The sequence below is a fragment of the Amblyomma maculatum genome, chromosome 1, assembly GCF_055883805.1.
Source record: "Amblyomma maculatum isolate TAMU_Amacu chromosome 1, ASM5588380v1, whole genome shotgun sequence".
NCBI classification, from domain to species: Eukaryota; Metazoa; Arthropoda; class Arachnida; order Ixodida; family Ixodidae; genus Amblyomma; species Amblyomma maculatum.
Window position 1 is genome coordinate 410,150,548 of NC_139344.1, and position 9,229 is coordinate 410,159,776.

The 9,229-nt window shown below is 46.3% G+C and overlaps 1 pseudogene; it reads right to left on the reverse strand.

Annotated features, from left to right (window-relative positions):
• LOC146208920 (decapping and exoribonuclease protein-like) overlaps positions 1–7,687 on the reverse strand; it is a 54,216-nt pseudogene extending 46,529 nt beyond the window's left edge.
• Positions 7,688–9,229: the final 1,542 nt, after the last annotated feature.

The following is a 9,229-nucleotide window of genomic DNA, read 5'->3' on the forward strand; positions in this document are numbered from 1 at the left end:
CTCTTTTTTTTTTTTTTCTGCGCCTGAACAAGAGATTTCAAGAAAAACCTGATATTATGAAGTTAAGAATCCCTTACTCTCCTCCTTCCTCCTGCATTGCTTGATTTCAATAGAATTTGAGAGAGAAATAAAGGGCCTTAGCGGAGCGAAATCATTTTTTTTTTCATTGCGCTTGACTGCATACAAGCCCCATATATTTTTTTGTCTGTTCTATCTCGTCAAATGGTTAACATGCGCATGCGTTTTCCTGTATACCAGTTGCGTCTTATAAGATGTGCCGTCCATTTCATCCCATTGCAGTTGTTCGGGGCCACCTGTGAATCTGTATAAGAAACAAGCAGCACAATTCCAAAGAGAGGTTGTTCTGGAAAATACAAGAATATAAATTTACAGGGCCGAAATATAAAACGATGACGTACAATTCGAAAGGGAGGACTTCGATAAAATGCCCAGATGGTATTGTGCCGGTTTTTCTGGTTTGTTCATGGTTTGTTTTTTTATCTGTCAGTATCACGTCCCCTAACAATTTCGCTGCACCATTTTCTGTTAAGTTTCCGTGTAATGTACAGCAGGGTCCTTTATCGAATGTAAGGCAGCAGCCGTTATAGCGCCTGGAAACGGGCATGCACAAGACACAGTTCTGCTCCGCGCCGTCTGCGCAAAGACAATTTGCTTCGCTTTTTAGTTTGCTGCTTTCTTTGCGGCCTCCGACAAAAGCACCGCGGGTCAACGTGAGTTATGTGCTTTGCGCGCTCCCGGGTGTTTGAGCCTGCCGCAAGCATCGGCACAAACAAGTCAGAGGAAACGGGGGTGGCTGACGGGGGGCATGAGGAGTTCGTGAAGTAAAAAAAAAAAAATATCTCCTTCCAAGTAGACCAGAGGGAAGCGGTCTCGGGCTGCGGACATTACGGTGGAATGCCGAAAGCTGGGCAGGGGCTGCCGCATCCGGTCGTCCGATTGGGGGGTAACCATACACCGAGAGTCGGCGGGCACTCCGCGGCAGTACGCTCGAGCTCCGCGTCAAAAGGGGGCGCTCTTCGAAGAAAGCCGTGGCAACAGCAAAAAGCCTGGACCTCACAATTTCGACCTCACACAATGACGACCTCACTCAACCTCAAACTCACGCGTGAGGTTGAGGTACAATTTCGTGACCTCACTCAAAAAATTTCGAGCTGTCACCGACCTCACCTCAACCTCACCTCACTCCGTGAGGTTGAGGTCATTTTGAGGTTGAGGTCGACATGAGGTTGCCCACCTCTGAACGCTATACTTATCTCAGCACTAAAATGTCTGTTAAAACCTCTAAATGCAATTTTTTTCTGTTTTTTTTTTTACAATTCACAACATTAAAACAAATTACTAACATCTTTCTCGGCTTTTGTTCTCGTTTACGTTGCATTATGTCATGTTTTCTTTCATTATTAATGGCCACAAAACCAGCTGTGAACAGAGCCAGGAATTGATAGCATGGCAATGGTCACACTGCAATTACCTTCACCGTAACCATTTCCTGCTTTCAGTGTGTATGTTACCTTCAAAAGACTAGAGACACCAAATTTTGTTGGCGTTTTTCGTTTTCATAATGATGCGTACGACATTCCTGTATATGGATCACTACGCGATTTTTGCCTACGCCCACTGAGTAATTTGTAACCGAATGTTTTTCTCGCCAGTTTCGAGGTGGCTGTGACGTCAGAATCAAGTCTAGGCCAAGCGCCGGCATGAAAATCAGCGATATAATCGCTGACTCTGCACCTTTTGTAATTCCTGACGCACGCTGGCTTCAGGATTCTGTGGAATTAAAACGACACAGGTACAATTATATCGCTGTTTTATTCATCCCTCACGTGACCTAGACTTGACTTTGACGTCACAGCCATCAGTCAACTGTTGAAACCGAAACCGATGATAAAATAAATTCGATCATAAATTGTTCAGCGGCTATAGGCAAATGTCATGACACGATTCATGTACAGTAATGACTTACGCATCATTACAGAAGATAGAACACGAACTCAAAAATAAAATGTCTATACGCTTTTAAGTTGCGTTCAGAGGCACCTCTCAAAAACAATCGCCGTTTAACTCGCTGAGCGACAACCAGTTAGTAGAAAGAAGTTGCGGGACCCTGCCTTTGAGAGAACGGAATTACGCCGCTTCAGCTGTACATGTGGCGCCATCTGGGAGCCGTCACGTCAAACAGCGGAGGTTTAACCTTAATGAAACCTGGTCACGACAAGCGAAACCGTCCGACGCTGTGGCTCAAAGGTTAAAGCGCTTGGAGCTACTGAATAGTAGCCGGGTTCGAGCACGACCGGTTCGAGTCCGCTCCAACGCTTTTTAGTGAGAGAGCACTACAAAAGTTCAAGGTCAGTCCTTGGTCACTCATAATCTCCATCAGTCTCTATTTGCTAGCGAACTTGAAAGGCCCGTTGGGGAGTGCTTTGGACCGGTATCCGGTATAACGTACTTAGTTCCAATTACTCGCGCAAAGTGCCGTGGTTGTGACCCCACGAAACATGTTAGCCAATCATAGCGAAGGCACAAACAAGATTGGACAAGATTCTTGGTCGGTGGTGATTAGAGTTTGAGTGGTTTCGTAACAAAAGGCAGGGCGTAAATTTCCGGACGAGACTTCAATACGAGTAACACCTTACTGGCACAAAGGCGCTTGTACGCGGTCGAAAAACTGTGATAACACGGCAAGCGCCAAAACATGTAACTTCATAAGGTCAAGTGCAGATGAAATCGGAAATGACGACTTCCGACACCAAACGGACTACTAGAAATAAAGAGTAGAAATATTATTCTAACATTCTTTTTCAAAAGGCGTCAACGTTTGAAATCGCATTCTACTCGGGGAACCATTGGATATAATCTGAAACAAGCAGTAAATTTTGAAGAAAAAATATGAAGACAATAAAAATCCGAAGATTATTAACATCAAACATGCTAGGAAATGGAATTCCATTTTATTTTAAATTGACAGCCAGTCTCAATTCAAACTTATGGCATCATTATTTTTTTTTTTTGGGGGGGGGGGAGGGGGGGCGGGGGGATTACGTATTATAACTGCAACAATTTATGTGCTGGGTGCCGTACGTTGTCCGGACTCTATTGAAACGACAGAGGTGATACGTGAATTGTAAGCAAGATTATAAAGATATGCGCTGAAGAATAAAACGATCTCCTCTTTACGTTTCAGATAAATATGAACAGCCATAGTATACCCGTAGAAAAACTCCCTTTAGTCTTGGAAGGGACGCAAACGCCACCAGTGGTGAGGCTACGAACCGTATGAGTCCCCACCTGCAGTTAATTGAAGGAAACTTGCGAAAAGACTGAGGTTGTGCTGAAATGATCTCTTTATTTGGGCGTATTTGATAGCTAGAGTCGCTTTGGCACATAAAACCGCATAAACGAAATTTGTATTGGGCTGACTGACATCCCCACAAGAATTAGGCCACGCGACGGGGGTGATAGCAGCAAGCATGTCCGTCGGTCGTCGAACTATACGAAAACGCGTTGCACTCGTCAGCGCTGAATTTAAAGTCGGCGAAGAAACATCTAAATAAAGCTGTCAAATGTGACTACCACGATTTGTAACATCTTGGAAACAGACGCGAGGGGTTGGAATCGTTATAAACAGATCTCGGCTCTTCTTGCGTGACAAAAAAAAAAAATGATTAAGCCTTGCCAAGGCAATACTGAGCGTAAAAAACAAAGCACAGAATATGTTCCTGCCCAATACACGAAAAGCGATAAGACCGCAAATAGCGGCTGCCAGGAGCAACAAATAAAGACTGCAGCAATTTGCGGCAAAATGACTGGCTTATGTTAGGGGGATTAGCACTAAATTCTTAAGGGTATTAAGGGTACAGTAGAACGTTGAGCTAGTGGGCCTTCAGACATGATGAAAAAGGCAGCTGAATAGATGACAAAACATAGAAGAGGCACACACACAAACAAGCACATGAACTTATGACTAACCTTAATTGGTCTGGTGGGATTCTGTCGATATTCAACTGCCACAGATCACAACAATCAGAAGGGAAAGAATAATAATTAGGAGGACCTGCCAATAACGGTTTGATGTAATAGCATTTCACACTAACGGGCGAAGTTTTCGTCCCCTTTTTATTTTTATCTTTGTTGGTTTTATTTTCCTTTTAAGTTTTACACTGTTTTATTTTTTTATTTCCCCTTTTTTATTTTTATCTTTTTTTTTTTCATACCAATACTTAGCGTCAGAAAACGTTACCTTACAATTCTGAGCACTTTTTATATTATTATTTAATCGGTAAATTACACACTGAATTATATTAGTTAGCAGCAATCATCGGCCTTTTATTCAGAGCATTCTGACAACTTTGATGCATCCTTTCCCACTTTCTCATCTTTCAATTTATTGAAGTTATCAATTAATGAGCATGATTTCATTAAACACGCCCGGTCTTGAGGGTTAGGGCGCGCTAGCTTGGAGGCCGCGGCCATGCATGAAATCGTCATCACCTATCACAAAAATCAATAATCGATCACTACACCCACAGATTACCTGATACGATTTTTTACGCACCCCTTTTATTGTTATTACTACTCCTACTACTACCACTACTGCTACTATACTATTACTACTTCTACCACGCCGACGGTTTTTCGACCAAACCAGCAGTATCAGCTATCGCTTTGTTGCGAACTACCAAGCCACGGTCGCGATGTTGGGACCAGTCGAGAAAACAGCCCTTATGAGGGAGGTGGCTATAACTGACAATTGGGAGACAATAGTTTAGTTTGGTTGACGTTTGTTACGGTCGACTGTGCTGCGCAGAGATTGGTCTGTGTGTTCGAAGCGGTATAGCGGTATACGGTTGGGCGACGTCTCCTTCCTTCTGTATGCGAGCATATCTCCGTCTTCATCCTCTAGCACCGTCAAGCCCGATCGGCTGGCAATCTCGCTCCGGCTAATGTTTTGAGCGCTGCATCACCTGCCGGATGCATACACAATCATTTTAGTTAGCAAATTTTCATTCATTTTCTAAATTCCTTTCTCTGTTCTCGACTATGCTTTACATGCGCCTCACGATGATAAGCAATATTTGACCTGTGCATCGCATTCTTTGCACAACTTATTTGTTCATTATTTCAGGCGGCGGTCGGCACAGCGCAGAAATGACCAAATTGTGTGTCGCTCCGACTGCACAGCTTTAATGTGGTCAGCCGCGTCGGCGACCCCCCCAATGACCGTGGCGAAACATAGCAGAACTTTAAAAGGCTACGTTATACACAAAAAGGAAATGCAGCATATAAATGCAGCTAGAACGCGGATTGTGGCAAGCTCTCCAAGAGATGGGAGTTCCAATTCACCTCATCTGTCTCCTCAGGAACCTGTATGAAGGACAAGGGGCCAGAGTCAGAACGGGGCATGGTCTTACTGATTGGTTTCCTATTGAGAAAGGAGTGAGGCAAGGCTGCATACTGTCGCCCTGCCTATTTAACCTATATGCAGAGTGCATCATGAGGAAGGTCGGTCTGGACGAGTCTTCAGCTGGAGTGAAGATTGCTGGAAAACGTATCAACAACCTTAGATATGCGGATGATACCACTTTAATGGCATAAAGTGAAGTGGAACTCAAGAGACTTCTGATGCGCGTACAAGAAGAGAGGGAGAAGTTTGGGCTTAAACTGAACATTAAAAAGACAAAGATCATGGCGTCTTGCCCTATCAAGGCCTGGAGCATCAATGGACAAGAAGTGGAAGCTGTGACAGATTTTCTCTTCTTGGGCTCCAAGATTACCTCGGAAGGAGACTGCAGCCATGAAATTAGGAGACGCCTGCTTCTGGGAAAGAGAGCAATGGTTAGCCTTGACCGCCTATTAAAGAGCAGAGACATTAGTCTGCCAACCAAGATCCGTATAACTCGTGCTATGGTCTTTCCAGTTGTGATGTATGGATGCGAGAGTTGGACTGTGAAAAAGGCTGACCGACGAAGATTGACGCGTTTGAATTGTGGTGCTGGCGAAGACTCTTGAGAGTTCCTTGGACTGCCAGAAGATCAATTCAATCGATATTGTCGACCATAAACCCTGACTGCTCATTGGAGGGTAAAATGCTAAGGTTAAAGCTCAGCTACTCTGGTCATCCGATGAGAAGAGAGGAGTCGGTGGAGAAAGATTTGATGTTGGGAAAGGTTGAGGGTCGCCGGAGAAGGGGTAGGCAGCGAACGCGATGGTTAGATGGCATCCTCGAGGCACTGCAGATGAAGTTATGTGATGTTAGGAAGATAGTGAGAGACCGGAAAGCGTGGCGTGACATGGTCCATAGGGTCACGAAGAGTCGGACACGACTGAACGACTGAACTGAACTGAAAACGCGTCACGGTGTACGATACCCCTTTGGTCCGTTAAAGTATATGTATCATGGTCCGATAAACGTTTCAACACTTGCCTACTCGCCGGTTCTCCATGGTTTTTCCAGGGTGGTTCAAGAGGACCACTTGGCTTAATATAACGAAGCACACTACTTCCAAACAGTGATTACAATAAATGGAGTCGCGCTGGCAGCTGCACTTGCCTAGCCAGTTGTCTCTGAGCTTTGCGGCGTTGTCGCGAGCTTCTGGTGGAAAACGTTTATTTAAGGCACGTCACAAAATTACGGTCCGCGAGGTAACACTGTTTGCTTCTGCAAGAGAGTCATCAAGAAGCAGAGAAGGTTCTGAGCCTCCTTCTCATTTTCACTTTTTTTTTGTTCACATAATCACATGGATAGGCCGAATGAGGCTACGGTAAAAGCGTGCGCATGAGCAAGCGGAATTGACATACCGTCTTCAGGTCAACGTCGCGCGGATGCTTTTGCGCATTTTTATAATTCGGCTCTTTTTAAGCCGGCGACATGCTTGAGGTAACGTCTGGGGCAGAAAACGTACTAAGGCTCCCTCGATGGCCTTGAAATAGTATGAAACCGTCACTGTGACTTCATAATGCGCCTTGATAAACTGCCCGACAGCAGCCTCTTAAGGTAGTTCAGCGCACGAAGTGCGAGGAAAACCACTGAAAATATTGATATACAACAGTACGGGCGCCCTAATTACGGGCATCGGGAATAAGTACTACTTCTACTACGCATTTGCCAAGGCGCGCCGCCTTAACCGTCAGTAGGAGTGAAGGAGACACAAAACGCCAGCCCGCGCGAGCGAGCTAGGCCAACGGAATAAGGCCCGGTTGATGCCGCCGCAGTTAGCAACCCTCGTGCGCAATCGAACGCTTACCTTTGAAATTCGGCGTGCGAAGGATCGGCCGACGAGTGTGCTTCATGGTTCCCAGCCAACATTTCCCAGTTTCGAATGATCCAGCGAAGCAGCATGTCTATCTTCTCCGGTACCGAGAAGTCCCGGCGAAGTGCAACCTCGAATCCGTAGTTGAGGTTCCACATAAGCCCGTGCCTGCGGCTTGGCATCCGCAAGTACTTCAGTTGCTCGGGGCCGTCGACGTTTTCGCGCTGTTCTCCTCTCAGCGAGAAACTGCCGATCTCGCGAGGCTCGCGAAAGATAGGGAACCCACCTTCCGAATTCATAATAGCTTCGCTCACATTCATGGACGCGACGAAATCACCCGGGACAGTAGATATTTGCCGCTCCCGCGCCGATGCTCCGCTGCCAACCGTAGCCATGCTGCCGAGGTGTGATTGAGCGCCAACTTGACGCCGCCAGCGATGTGCGACCCTCCGCTCACTGCCACTAACAATGCCTCAGTACTGCCTCTTCCACCGCCTCTCCTCGCTGCTCTCTGCGCATGCTCGGCTTTGAGCGAGAGAGACACACACGAAGAGAATGCGGGGAAAGAGGCGGACGGAGTAAATTCTCATCTCTCGCTCGTGTACATGGCATAAGTAGATCAAGCTGCCGGCTTTAGCAGTTTGATTTGACGACGCGTGGAATTTGAGTTCACGGTCAGCTGAAGAGAAAGAGCGAGGGTTCACTGCGTCGCAACCACCACGAGAGAGGAACCATAATCCGTCTTGGAAACTGAAATCGTGAGTTCTTTATTCTTATGGACAGTGCATGTGTCGGAGCATCGGATCAGAGTTACAGCGCCACAGCCGCGTGTAACCGAAACACGCGCGTCGGCTGTGAGCACTACCGGGTCACATGGATGCGTACACAAAGGAGGCGACGAAGCTCTTCGCACAATGCTTAGACCCGGGGATTCATTTGGTTTTCCGTCGCGGTGAGCTCTTGTAAGGGCTCTCGACTGCCGAAGTCAAGGACGCGAGTGCTATCGCGGCCAGGGCGGCCACTTTTTGACAGAGGAGGAAAGCAAGGCGCCCGTGTAATATGCAATGTCAGTGCACATTAAAGAAACCCAAGCGGCAGAACTTTTGGGAATCCTTCACAATATCGACTCCGTAGCCCGAGTCACTTTGGAACGGTAAACGCTATGTAGCCTAAATCATAAACTTATGTCTGTTTCTTTAAGCATTAATGGCGTCCCTCATAGCCCGAGCCGGTTTAGGACGGTAAACCCTATGTAGCCAAAACCATAAACTAATTCGTGATTACACTAGCACTGGTTACATCATTCCCATGTATACTTAGGAGCGGCGGCCTGCCGTCACCGTAACTTTGTAAAATAATTTGTTGCTGCGTTGCGAATTTTTTGAGGCCCGGTCAGAGCAGTTGAAGACAGCTGGCGCTCGCATTAGACATTTAGCCGGAAGAAGTAAGCTGCCTCCTTTCTTCCTCATCCACGTGTTGTTGCTCTCGCGTTGGTACTCGTGTGCAGAAGCCAACAATGCGCGGATGGGACGCAGCTTGCCATCGGCCCATAAATGTGTCCGTGTGCAAGGCACGCCTAATGGTATCGCTAAAATAAACGTAGTAGCAATTACTAGGAAACAAAAGGGCCCGTAGACGAAACCCACGCTATTTTATGAAAAGTTAGGCTGGGGAGTGGAAACATTTTTTATTGAAGGTTAGCTCTTCTAAATCTACGTACAGAACGAGAGCTCTGTTTGGCTTGGTTACGCTTTTAGTTAAGCTTCCATACGAAAGGTCAAGGCTCAAATGCCAAGATCGTTTTGGCTTCAATGTGAAATTGCACCATGCACCTAATGACCCTAGCGAAAACTGGCATAATAGAAATTCCGCTCAAAAGTCTGCGAACTCGAATATCTCCTATTTGGTAATGGCCCTGACGTCACGATGCTCATGGAATCCTTGCTACTTGGTGTAAT